Here is a 14,529-nt window from a genome sequence, read left to right as displayed (position 1 = left end):
TCCCTATAGGGATATCTTAGTGAAAACATTGGGGAGAAAAAGCACAAGGCAAGCTCTCCAAAGATAAAGAAGAAAGAATTTGAAACATTTCTTTCCCCCCCTCCTTTTTCCCTTGCAAAGGGAATCAGTGTAGAACTTGCTTCAAATTGAAGTCAGCTTTGCAAATTCACATTTGAGCAATAGCCTGATTCAGAAAAGTATAAATTAACTGATCAGCTACTCAGAGTATCCCGAGGAAAAGGAAATTTGACTGTTTGCAGAAATGGAGAGTAAAGGAGGGGCATAAGTAAAAGCAAGATGACAAAAGGGCCTTGAAATTTCCAGTCAGCATCTAAATTTTGTGAGCCATCCTCAAACCTAAGAAGCATGTGTTACTTAACCATAAGTAACAGGACTGCAGCTGAGCTCTTGACAGAGCTGTAATAGAAAGAGAAACGTAGCATGGACAGAGGGCATTAATGGTTATTTTCTTTTATCATGCCCTGCTTTCTTGAATTCTTATTAGGAAATTAATAAACACATATGGTTCACAGAACAAATCCAGGCACTAGGAACTTTCCAGTGTACTTTTTTTTTTTATTACTAATGGTAATTATGCCTACAGGTGAAGTAACAGCTGAGTGACTCAAGTTACCCTGCTGTTTAATTTAATCAAAGGAGTCATGAATCCTTTAACAAGACCTTTTAGAAAAAGGACAAAGATAATTTCCCCTATTATTGGGTTACAAAGAATACAAAGAATTTATTTCATAACACCTAATATATAATAAAAGTATATGAGGAGAGAAAGAGAAAAGGAGAGGGAATCAGTAAAGCCACTTGAAGGCATGTTGATTTTTTTTCCCCTCTGAAATTCTGCGGCATGTTCTTAAATCACTGCCATAATCTAGAGGGCTTGTAGATGCTACAAACTAGTCAAGACAATTGTGTGTTAAATTCAAAAATTATGAATTTGATAGAAAGAGCATTTGACTGCTGCTTGTCTCTAGAGCACACAATACACATCAGGAGGAGGCAAAACCTCTTCTACCAACCCTAAATCTTAGGAAGCTGGGCTAAGACTTCATTATTTCTGTTGTTCCAAAGCCTATGGCTTGCAGAGCAAACTCTTGCAGAACTTGGGAATCAGAAGCAGCAGGAAGATCTACTGATCTTTGGTGTTTTCTGTCTTCTCTGATGTCCCAAAGTATGGGAAATTTGAGACTAGACAATAATTTGAGAGGTTAGACCAAACATGGTATTTAATAAAGCTCTGGTAGATTTCAAGCACCTTACTCCTTGAGCACTGATGCTCCTGAAGATAATAGCATAGAATAAACCCTGGCTTATCAATAAGACAACTCAGTGCTACTACTGGGTTCTTAAATTCATTAAAATATTGAGAGTTAACATACCAGTTCCTCTGTTAGAACAAGAGTTGCAATCCCTCCCACCCATAACATCTCTTCACTGTTTAATTTCTACTGCTCTCAAGGTTAAAAAAGACAATATAGGGAAAGAGACAAACAAAAACAGTCTTTAACCTGTCTCTTGCAGTGAGCAGCAAATAGCAATAATCTTCACAACCCCCAGAAACCTTCTGAGATGACTCACGACTCTTGATTACAGAGGAGCCTGTGGGACTCTCCAGTTTCTGGCAGTGTGGCCTGTCTCTCACTCAGCATAAGCATAGCCACTACTCCTCACACTGGCTATTGTAGCCATGGTGGAGAAGTTACACTGTCTATGTGTAGCCCACAAAATAAATTCTCTGCCTTGGTGCTTGATTGCCCAACAGCTCAGGTGGATGCCACATGGCTCTGGTTCCCTCACTGCCCAAACCTGAGCTCACCAGGGCTCCTTCCCTAACTGTGTATGGGTTTTTGGAGAGAGGCATGACAGAAAGGTAAAGGCTACATGCCTATCGTCACACAGCAGGTCAGTGGCAAATGTAAGAGTAGAATAATTTTCTACCCAGAAGACCCTTCTTTCAGAGTCCAGCCCGACCCAGAAAGTCAAAGAATTAATACATGCAGCAACCTTTCACTTCAAGAGTTCATCTGTAGAAATTTCTGTTATGTTAAAGGCTAATTAAGATCAAGCATACCACACTCTATGTAGGAAGACTTGTTAAGTCATTCACTCTCTGGAGGAGCAGGATTGGTTTCCACAGGACACTTGCCAGTATTTTGTTCAAACTACTTTCAGAAGTCACAAGCAATAGTGGTTTTTTAGTAGTTCCTTTGCAAGATACTTCAGATTTCTTGCCACCTGAAAACTCTAACCTGATTTTTGGCTTAAATGTATCTTCACTTTAATTTTTATATCCCCATGCCTCTTGATCGTGCTTGGGTGCATCAAACTAACATTTCTTTCATTCCTGGATGTTTGCACACTTCAAATGTTTATAGCCTGTTATAACATCATTTCTCCTTAGTCATTACCTCGTGATACAACCTGAGCAACCTGGTCTAGTGGAAGGTGTTCCTGCCCATGGCAGGGAGGTTGAAACTAGATGATCTTTAACGTAATTTCCAACCCAAACCATTCTATGATTCTATACATTGGATTATTAAATCATTCCAATATTTTGTCTGAGGTCTTTCCTTCCACTCCCAATATTTGCTGCTTCCTACTGAACTCCCTCAAATGTGTTCCTCTCTTTGGTAACACAGTGTCCCAAATGAATTCAGCAGGCAAAATTCAACACTCAATGTACAATATGCTACTGATTCACTACATTTTCCTTTCTATCCCCCCCTTATTTTTACACCCTTCTGACGATTGGGTCCCTTTTTGGCATCTCAGTAAAATAACCAGATGTGTTTAGCATCCAGTCTAACCCTTGACACACAAAACATCGAATGTGCTGAGCTTCCAGGAGAAATAAAGAAATCTGGCCCTGTATTTACATGCCCGAGGATAAAGCTGGGCTCTTTTGCAACATCTGCACCACCCCAGCACCACTCGAAACAATCTGAGACCCGGTGCCTGTTGCCACCTTTGCTCCGAGAGCAAAGATGGGGATGGTATTTCTTAAGTGCCATGAGTAACCCATGAAGAAAGACGGGGCTGCGAAGAAAGCTAGGATATACTACTCTTTCATTATGGGGTGAGAATGCAATGACAGTGTTGGCCAGGATGGCCCAGGAGCGTGGGGCACATTGCCCCTTCTCCCTTCCCACGCAGTGAGAGCTCCCCCACCTGGACCTCCTCCGGCCTGCCGACCTGGGGTGGAGAGCTGCTCCCCGCTCTTCCCTGAGAGGGAAAAGGGGGGGGATTTCAACAGGGGCAAGTCATTCCCTCCTTTGAGGGACTTTGAGGCCTCACAGGCTAAATGCACAGGAAAATAGTGTCTCGTGTATTTCGGCAGACAGAAAATGTATACTTCAGGAGCAAAAGTATTCAGCTGGCATTTATAAGCAAGCTGTTAAACAAAAGCTGGGGGTCTCCTGCTTCCTCACGCTCCTGCTAGACGAGAGGTGCCTGGAAGAGACTGCAATGAGGAGAAAATAACTTTCATGGCACGCTCTCTGCTTACACCTTGCTGGTGGGGACAGACCGAGCGCCTCAGCAAGGCCAGCCCCACAGCAGCACGTGGCGGAGGACTTGCTGGGTCACTGTCCGGAGCTGTGGCAGGAGACTGAGCGATGGGGACCTGTGTCTTGCTGCCTTCCTGCCAGCCTCAGCCCGTGGGAAGAGCCCAAGGGAAATCCTTCCCCAGCTCTGGCCCAAGATGGAACGAAACTCTCAAACCCTCAAGTATCATCACGTTAAATTAAAGGTGCTGGTTTTACTCTCTTGAGCACTGGGACAGGTCTGCCCAGTTTGGATGCCTGCTGCTGCAGCAGCTGCATTTCACAAATGTCCAAAATGAAGCTTGCCATAACTGCTTGCTGAGGCTTGAGTATGCATATCCTCTATCACACTCCTTTTAAAATGCTGGTATTTTCCGAAGGAAAAGAAAACATCCTGTGCTATCTGGAATTTTCCATGGTTACATTTTGCCCCGAGGTGACTTGTCCCTCCGAGGAAACTGTCAGCATTATGTAATATTTTTTTAATTCTGTTGTTTGTATCTACAGAGGCAGGCAGATAAATGTAGAGTCAAACAAATGAAAGAATAGCCTGAGATTTTTATCAGAGTGCAGAGCTAGGATGACTCAATGATCAAGACAACTGCTCTGGAAAGTTTTAGACTTTTGTTGATTGAAGATTGCTGAAATTCCACGATGATGGGGGTCATCCTGGAATCTTTCTCACAGAGGAAAATGTAATTTTAAGAGAGGGGTGTGGAACAGAATGCCATTTTTAATTTTACGAGAGGGGTGTGGAAAGGGAATGCCATTTTTAATTTTGAGATCCTGTCAAATTGTGCTTTCATAAAGAGCTAAATATCCAAGGAACCGCTTGAGGATATGTTTTTTGTCAACATTTAGAAAAATGCACGAATATTAGTAGTTTAAAAGCCACAACTTTGAATCCCACTGTTAATGCTTAAATATACAATTTAGTTGTAACTACTGTTATCCGGATTGCCACTTTTCTGAACACTTGAATCCCTAAGCCCCTTGCACCTTTTTTGAAAGTGTGTTGATTCCTCCCAGAAGCAGCTCTAAACTCACTCTCCTCACTGCTCTGTAATATAAATATTGAACATCAAGTGTTTTTCTGTGTTATTGTATAATTCTTGCACACACGGATACTATAATAGTGTAATTTCTAAATGATATGATTACTCACACTGAACCTACATGCTCACACAGTCTGCAAAATAGTTGGGGTTCTGGTTCATCAAGATGAACAAGACTGTCCTGTCATAAATGTATTTTTGTTGTGAGGTGGTTTGTGTGTGGACAATTTAATTACTTGCTTGAGCAATAAAATTCCCACAACAGTAAAGGCTGGCCAACCTATCCATTTCTCACTTGATTAACCTGCTGAAACTCAAGACACCTGTTCCAAACTAACAGATTTTTATTGAATGAGTATCAGAGGAGTTGACACTTTGCCACCATCTTGCCATCATATTTCACGTAAGACAAACCCCCCCCAAAATGCCTTTCATTCTGTGTGACAGATACATTTGCCTGGAGCTGTTATCAGGAAGAATGTAGGACACCTTGTCAAAAGGCAGAATATTTTTTTTTTTTTAAATATCTGATCTCAAAGAAAAAAAAAAGTAGAAAAGTATACTGATCATCCATATCCAGAGGCTAAGAGGCTAAATCCTTTTGTTAGTGATCTACTTAGGTTAGGAATTCAGGAGATACACGTGTGCCTTTGCATGCCTGTGCTCTGCTGGTCTGGACTGTGTTTCTTCTGGGACACAGATGAAAAGCTAAGTTCAAGGGTCTGTCCAAAATTCATCTTTTATTCTTAATATTGCAGATGCCCATGAATTGTAATACCCAATGTGGCAAAGGTCTGTAAGCATCTTCCAAAGCATTACATTACACCCTATTGAGGCAAAAAGTTACTCAAAAACAGAGTAAAGAGCTGTTATTTCATCTTTTTTGTTTGAACAATATTATAAGCCTTGTGTCATGGGATTTAGAACATCAACCCATCTGCTCTAGTGGTTCAACTCACTTATATATTGAGATCATATTCTTAGCTGAAGGAATTTCAAATAAAATTAACCTCCTGCTTCTCTGGTATACCAGTTTGGGATCACTTTTCTCCTCTGCAGCCTGGGAGAACTCATGATGTGAGTTAATCCTTCAGGGCTTGCTCTGTGCTGCCTATGCAGTAACACTGGAGTGGCAGGAAGACTTCTGCACAAGCCCTTCAGTGGTGCTGTCCCAGCAGCAGATTTGCTGCAAGTAAAGAGACTTTCTGAATTACAAAGGAGCAACAGTTTATACCATTGCATTAAGAATTCAAAGTAAATTATTTAATTAAAAATTCCTTCTTTATACTCCAGCTGTTGGTTATCTCCAAGCCTGGTAGCAGCAGGTACTATTTACAAGAAATCCTGAAGAGTTCACACCGAAAGAGAACGTAACGAGACAACCAGGCCCAAGACAAGACACCCTGCACTTCACTCCTCCACAGGCAGATTTCCTAACACTACCTGTTGATTCCTTACTTCTGGCATGCAGAGGTTGCATCTGACTTTTCTCAAAGTAAATTCAGCTTTCATGACAGACTAGTGACAGGTGGGGAGATGAAATTCCTCTGTTTAGCCATGCAGAGATGCACCATGGATAACCCCACACCCGGTTATGTACATCATCCCAGCCTGAAGGAAATGCCTACGGGGCAGCAAAGATAACTCTGCCTCCAACACTCAGCCCTTTGCCCACCCGTAAGCATTGGGTAAAACTTCACTGAACCCAGCATGTCCTGCAGTGTGAAAGAGAGAGCCTGGTAGCACCATTAGCGTTGATATAGCTTAACCTCTAAACTGTGCCAGCCAAAATAAGGTTTACCACCAAAATCAAGTTTTTACTATGCCTATCCTTGGACTTTTTCAGGTATAGAAATGCCAAAACAAATCATAATTCCCATCTGACACTACTGCACGACTTGCATTTTCAAGAACAGATTTGGCCTTCAGTCACAAACCCTCTTTAAGCAAAGCCGACGCTCTGATGCAATCGCTGGCTGGTATCAGTGGAAATTAAACAAATCCAGTATCTAAGATGGAAAAACGTTCTGTTGTCCATCACCAGCATGCTGAAGCACCCAGTCCCTGGTGTAAAACACAATTAACACTGCGTATGAATGAGTCATTGAATGATTTCAGCTCTCTGAAGGAAACGCTATTGCCCGCTTTTACCTTCAGATGTTCCACATTCCCTCAAAGACACCTAAGATTATAGTCTGTATAAAGTCTTGTTCCTAAGGGTCAGTATAGCATATCAACACATAGAAATACAGCTTATTGCTAACTTTCTGCATGCATCATTTGCAATTCCGTTCCATGGGCACTTGCTGACTGAAGTAATCTCAATAACAAAGGTGAAAAATATGTATTCCTAGAAGACTATTATATGGAATGACATAGGATGTAATACCCTGTAGCCATAGAGAAATGATGACTTTAAATGAATGAAACCAGTGCTGCTTATGTGGTGACAGAAGGATACTGCCTTTTTAAAAAAATATATATCTGTAATGAAAGCTAAGCTGTTATTATGTGTAAAGCAGCTGCACAGAAAGTGATAGCATTAAAGGCATTAGAACAAAGATTATCTGTTCTCTGTAATTAAATCCTTTTCCCTGCTTTATACCAGATGACTCCTCAGGTCACATGAGCCCGATTCAAGCATCATCCTTGAAACTAGCCTGAAGAGGTTGGAGACAGTCACTGGAAACCCCTCCACCTACAGGGATTTAATTGTTCTGTGGTTTCCATCCTGCCTTCTCTCTGCGGGAGTGGAGAGCTGTGACACTGATCCTAAAAGTACCTGGGAACAGGCTGGTCTTTGCACAGCTTCCATTTCCCACACACCTTTTGCAGTGACCTCTCATACATTTGAGATGACAACAGATAAATATCACTTCCTTGCCAGAGCGGGCAGATTATTCATATCCTAGTTCCAGTAGCTGTATGACAAAATATTATCTTGTGGTCACTGAAGGGGGAATATCTGTCTCCCAGAAAGTGAGCCCAGTACCAGGTTATTCTCTGCGAGTCGGGGGGACAGAGGAGTGTGTCAGCACATCTGCGGCAAACACAGACACTCCTCAATGGCCTTTTATCAGCCTGTCACTCTGGCCAGGCTATGGAATTAGCTCCATGCTCTCTAATTCAGCTTTCCTCCTCATGTGACACCACCTCACCTATTGCTTACCTAATACTCTTCTGTTGGAAGCAGTCACACAGGTTTAAAAACAAATAAAGGTTTTGCACGATCCAGGAGGAGAGGAAGAGGGAATCCTGTTAGTTCAAACTGTGACCCACATCATTGGTGATTAAAGAAAGAAAAAAAGAAAAAAATCACTGCTGTTTGGTGGTTTATGAGAGCTCCTGGTCTCAGTCTAGTCATGAAGGGAAAAATAAATTTATTCACATGGATACGGTCAGCCTGGTAAGAGGGTCTCAACATTTGGAGGGCGGGAAGGCTGAACCTACCTTCCCTCCACCTATGGGTTAGAGCTGGAGGTGAAAAGAAGATAATGACAGAGTCAGACCTGAATTGTACCACATCCCTTTACAGCCAGAAAATCAAAGACTGACACAGGCTGCAGTCCTTCTGCTCCAACCATTCTCCTAGACAAAGTAGCCTCCTTCTAGTACAGTCTTAAGAAAAGCAAGCTCTGACATTTACAATCTGTTTCCTTTTATAGTCACACTCATTTTTCAGTTTGCAAGGCAAGTTTGTCCCTTCTTAAACTTAGTACTGAAAGAAGAAAGAAAAAATAGAGGAAGATTGACTTGGGACACAAAATAGTTTGAAGAAATTCAGATATGAAATCCCTCTCTTTTCTCTTTCACGCAGAAAAAACAGGAGTGTAAATGAACCAGCTCTGCTGGAGCCAAGACTGGAAGCAAGCCTGGAGCCTCTGTAATTCATCAAGGAGCCACAGTAGTGCCAGTGGTGAGAAGGCACAGAAAATGGAAGAACCCCAGTTGTCCAGTGAAGCCCACTGTCATCCATGGCATGAAGCCAGGCTGGACTGGAAGTGGGCAAGCATGCACTAGCCCTTGTAATTCAGCTGAAGTTCAATCTCTGCTCCCTACCCTCATTTTCCCTGACTTGGCCTCCCAGCTTGCTCCTTCGACTACCACCTCAACCCATGTTCTGAGCAACATGGCAGCCTCCCCAGGTGATCATTATCTCTATCAGCTTTCAGGATTCCCCAGACCTTGGTTCTGCTTTACAATGAATGCAATTTATGGTATGCCCCGACAGCACTATTCTTCAGTAAGAGACGCACACATGGAAGGGAAGCCAACAGCAACACATAAGCCTGTCAGGTAAATGAAACTACCCCCATTGGAGGTAACTCTGATGAACTGGAGAGAGCCAGAGCCAGAGCAAACAGTGAAGTTCTGGAGAGCCCAGGCCTCTTACTTCAGTCAGTGGCCAACAAAACAACTAACATGAGGAATGTTTTTTCTTAACCCAAACTTTTCCACCCAAGCTTGCAACGGCTAATACGTTTTACAGAACTTGGTTGTATTTACTTTCAGAGCTTTATTAGGCTCCTTTTTGCCGAGCAACTTAAGGATATTCTGAGAAGCCATGCAAATGTACAAACTAAAACAGAAAACTGACAAGAGGAAAAAGAAAGCAAATGAAGTTTTACGTGAATGCGCATATGACGTTGTAGGTGTTGTACAAATATAGCTTCCCTGTGCCACTGTTTCATGCTTCACAGTGGAGGACTGCTCAGCTGGTCCCAGGGAGCTAGAAGAGAAAGGCAGGCCAGCCCCTCTATTTTGCACAGCATGGCAACATGCTGCCAAGCCGTCTACAAAATCTTTTACAGTTGTAATGTAGGTGACCACTTTCCTACAGCCCCCCATAAATTCTGTTTGCTCTCTGAGGGTTCTTAGCTACAAAGATTTTAGATGGGTTTTTTTTCTTTTCTTTTTCAGTAAGGACTCTGGCTTTTGCTTCTGAATCAACAGAGGAAAAATACAAACCATATAAAAGTGTGCTTACTGGAAACGGGGACAAGAGTGGGAATATGTGTGTGTAGACAGGTAGAGGGGTGCATTCAAAAGCAGAGAATGAAGTAGGACTTTTGTTACAGAGGCTTAAAACACATTGCAGGTATTGAAAACCAAGGCAAACAAGGGTGGCTAAGAGTGCTTTCTTATACCCTTTTTACATGGTCATGGTAAAATCAGGTATTCCAATTATTTAATCCACTACTCTGATGCTTCAGCACAATGTATAAGTAAATGGTATGTTGACAAATTATGGATTTAGCAAGAGTTTATTTCTGAACCAAGGGAATTAAAGGTTGGTTTATGCCTCAGAGAACGAAGGTACATTTGTACATTTTTATCCTACCTAAAGCAATAGAGTACTTTTTATCTATACAGAAATTGCTTGTGGAATCCTATCTTTTCACTCTTCATGATACTATCTGGCAGCATACACTACATGTTGTAAACATGCCACATTAAAAAAAAAACAACAGACAAACAAAACCAAAAAACAGAAACCAAACTTCTCTGATCAGTTCCTTTTTAAAAAAATTATTTGCATTCTAGCATTAGTATATTTTATTAGTATTAGCATCCTTTAGGAGAAGTCGGGAGAGCATGATGTACAACAACAAGCTGAAAGAAGTGGGTTTGTTCAGTCCTAAGAAGAGATGGCAAAATCATATACTGTTGCTTTCAACTACCTAACAGGAGCATACAGAGAAGGCAGAGCCAGACTCTTCTCAGAATTTCAGTTAGATTATTTGGGGGGTGAGGGGGAAGGGGGATGGGATAGCTACCATGAGGGTGCTCAAAGACTGGAGCAGGTACCCAGGGGGTCATGGAACCTCCATCCTCAGAGACACTCTAACCCTGACTGGCCAGTCTTTGAATGGGGTATTGGACAGGAGGACCTCCAGTAGTCCCTTCCCACCTAAATTATACTAGGAGTCTAAGACACTGCTGCCCTCCTTGTTTTACTTCAATTAGAGTAGCTTCTTACTTGGATTCTTACAGAGGACTTTGGTTAGTGTTAAATCTTTAACAGATCAAAAGCTGTATCTGGTGTAAACAGCAACTACACCAGTATTCTCCCAGAGTTTGTTCCATGACATGTACTTAGATGAGTTTCAAATTGTATGTATAGGTATTAAGCTTCTGTAACAAAAAAACCACTCAAAATTTCATTCTGTATCCTAGAATACATTCTAAAAGGGTATCACTCATTTCTGCCCCACACCCCCAGCTGTGTGCTTTAAGTGGCTGTATTTGACCTCATGTGTATGGATTTTATCCAAAACTATCTTAAGAGCCATCCCAGGCAACACCATCCTCACAGACTTGAGCTGAAGTACTTCAGCTAACAGTTCTTTGCAATAGGAGGAATCTCCTAGGAAAGCCTGAATCCTCCTATCTTCAGGACACAAACCTCCAAGCTTATATGTGAGTCCAAACCCTTGCCTGCAGTAGGGGAGTGGGGTAGGTAGCTGTTTTGTATGAGAAGAATGAGAATGTTTTGGTGCTTGGGAAGGCTTTCAAACTTGTTTTCTTTTTAGGAAGCAGTAAATGGTTGAAGGACAAAAGGGACTTTAATATAAGCAAGTTTGAAAGTACCAGGGAAGTATTTTTATCAATATGAATAAACTTATTGCTTTATAGACACTAGTCCATTTAACCCCATGTTAAAATAGACATTTAAATCCAAACAAGGAAGTTATCTAGTCCGACATGCAATAGAAGTTATATTTTCTGTAGCAAACCACCTCCCATAGTCATAAGATGTTCCATTTCCTACCCTGCTAGGTTTCTGGTGACGTACATTTTCCTCTGCCGCCCTTGCCAGTTCACCCGCTACCCTCCAGTCTCCAGCTCTCCACCTTCTGGTTTTCCATGTGATAGGTGTTTCTAGCATATGACACACTTCCACAGTTTCTCTGTCCCCACTCACACCATTGTGCTCTGTTCATTAGTATCCTACTCTCTTTCTCTTCCTGGTGTTTTTCCTCTTCATTTGTCATTGATGTTTTCCTTTTCCTTTGTCTGGTTCATGCTCCTTTTTTTTTCTCCCCCACATGTGCTTTCATTTTCCTTCTATTGTGATTAAGATTTCATTTTAATGCAAATTTCAAAGCAAAATATTGTTATTCCCAAATGCTACATGCATACTCATATTTGAACAAGGCAGAAACACTTCTCATCCCTTACCTTTTGTTCTAGGTTTTCCCACCTTGCTATGATGGTTTCTTTCTTCCTCCGGGTTAATCTCTCATTTCTTTCTTTGATGCTCTTTTCTTTAATAGCACAATTGTTTTTCTTTGATGGTATGTTAAACTTCTTTTCTTTATCAGCATTTAAAGCTTGATTGATGTTGGACTTCTTTTGTCACCATTTTCTTTTGAGTACCTTATTTATTCCTCCCCACACTCTTAGTCTGCTATTTCATTCCATCACCATTTTTAGGAACACTCCTCAAAGATAATGCTAAAAGACGCCACTTCTTCTCAGAGGGCCGAATACTATTATGTCCTTCATATATGCAAACACTAACATTATTAATAGTGCACATCTGCAAGATATATTGCATAAGATTATTTTTTTTTGGACTCAAGGCATTTCTAGGGTCTGAGCTGCCACTAGTTTGTACCTTGAATATGCAAACAATGAGAAAAGCAGGTGTTAAACATTGCACTTTAGAGCTACTTAGCAGTGTGAAGGCAGAAGTCCTACTTTCCTTTTCCCTCAGCCAGGCCATAATTGAAGCTAAGTAGAACACTACAGGTTCTCTTTCTATTGGAGTCTATAGGTCTGTAGTCAATTAATTGAAAAATTATGTTTGTGACCTTTCATTCTGGCATGAACGGCCACCAAACTCCATTTTCCATGAAGTATTGTCAAACATGGATGTTTTATCAACTTAACGCTGAAAATTGGAAACCAGAAGCTCTGGGATTTAAATAACACCCTGATAAATACTGAGATTGGTAAAATTACAGTTTTGCTTATTTGACCACAACCTGGGACCTGATCTTGCATTTGCTGAAGTACATGATTATCTCTAGCGAGCAAGTGAAGTTACAAGACCTACAAAAAGTGGTCTCTATAGAAGAAAGAGGGTATGGAAGATTTAAACTAATAGTTCTGCTCTTGATAGTAATTGCTCCAGACCTAGCAATTCCTCACAGACAATTCAATTAAATGCTGACAGAAACACAAACAGAGCTCACACGGTCTTCTAGTTCTTGCAGAGTTGCACGGATGTCATCTTGTCTGGAAGTTACTGCGAAAGGCTGTTCTTACTGAACACGTAACTACTAAATAACATGGAGGTGTCCAAAGCAATTAGAAAAACAATAACCCTGTGTTTCAAAACCTGAGTTTCCCAATCTCCAGAACTGACCTTGTTGTACCTGGCAATCTCATACCGGATAATGTATATCTTTGCATTCCAAACATTTGATGGGTTTTGCATTTCTCCCTTTTGGGTTTATGCTTGCATTCCTGAAGAGTCTCTGATGGTAAGTCAAATAGAATGTACTTGCTGTGCTGAAATTAGCAGCAATGAATCAGCTGGACTGGATTTTTTTCAGTGTATAACTAGTTTATTTGTTCTAAACACTTGTTATTGCACAGATATTTGCCTTTCTGAATTTAATCTTGTCAATGAATATCATTCAGTTATCGCTTGTCTTTTCTGACTTAATGATAGAGTACAGTATTACATATATATATATAAAATATCGAGCACAGTTTTGAAATGCCACTGTTTTTAATGGTAACAATTGTTTGCAAAGCAAGGCAAAACAGCATTGTAGAGACATACAAATAGTCATGTAGAAAGATCAAGTATTATAATTTATAATAAATTGACACAGCCTGAAATTTGGGCTAGTTTTAAGTTTGTGGTAAAAAATTCCAAAGCAAGTACACTTATAATTAAATTTATAAAAAGACAGACTGAAAACTTATAAACTGCACTACGATGGAGGAAAATTTGAGAGTTTTTTTTTCAATATTAATAGCAAGCAACTTAAGGAAATACTTCATCATCACAAAACAGAGCCTTATAAAATGAGGTTGAGCTTAAAACAATATCAAAAGCTGTTAACACATGGAAGTACCCACTTAAGCCTCTCAAACAGCTTTAACTCTGACTGCCAGCGATATTGTTGCAGAACAGTATTCAATAACCTTCTGACACAATTAATGCATGTTTGTATTTATAATCTCAAACTAGGAAAATGTGCCTTTCAGACACTCATTAAAAGTATACGCACAGGCATAGCATCACTACACAGCAAAATCTGTGTGTGGGCACAGTAGTTGTTCATTGCCCAGTTGCGGTGGTTGAGTGTGATGTAAAGTAACTGGCAACAGTTTCTGAGGCAGGTTAAGCTTTTATACTCAAAGTAGTTAAAGTGTTTTAAAACATAAGAAATCCATGTCTGTATCTTCTTAAGCTCTGGGGCTAAACTGGTTACTGCCCATGATATATTTGTTAGCACTTGGCAAATATGTATAGAAATAGGTAAACCCTTGCCTAGCAAAACTGGTGTGTTTTTTTTCTTTTCTGGTTGCATCATAAATTTTCATATGAATACCCCTGTTGAAGCTTTACTGCAAGATTCTACAGTATCACAAAAATATTTAATGAACCGAACTCCAGCAAGTGCTGGCCATAAAAAGAACTTGAATAGTATCCCACAATTCAAGCAAGCAAAAATAGTGGTATTAGAATGGCTTTATTTGGGCCTAAGCTTCACTAAAATTTCTTGATGTACTTTGCAATCCAGCCATTTCTTGGACTTCTTCAATGAGAAGTCTGTCCTCAGATCAACCTTTTCTCATTACCTGTAGTTTTTTTACACTCTTTCTTTCATAACTAAGGCTGTGTCTAGCTATGCTTACTCTTCCCAATGTTTCACTTGCTTAAAAAAAAAAAA

This window comes from Ciconia boyciana, chromosome 1 (assembly GCF_034638445.1).
Source record: "Ciconia boyciana chromosome 1, ASM3463844v1, whole genome shotgun sequence".
Lineage (NCBI taxonomy): Eukaryota > Metazoa > Chordata > Aves > Ciconiiformes > Ciconiidae > Ciconia > Ciconia boyciana.
This window is presented reverse-complemented; position numbering follows the sequence as displayed.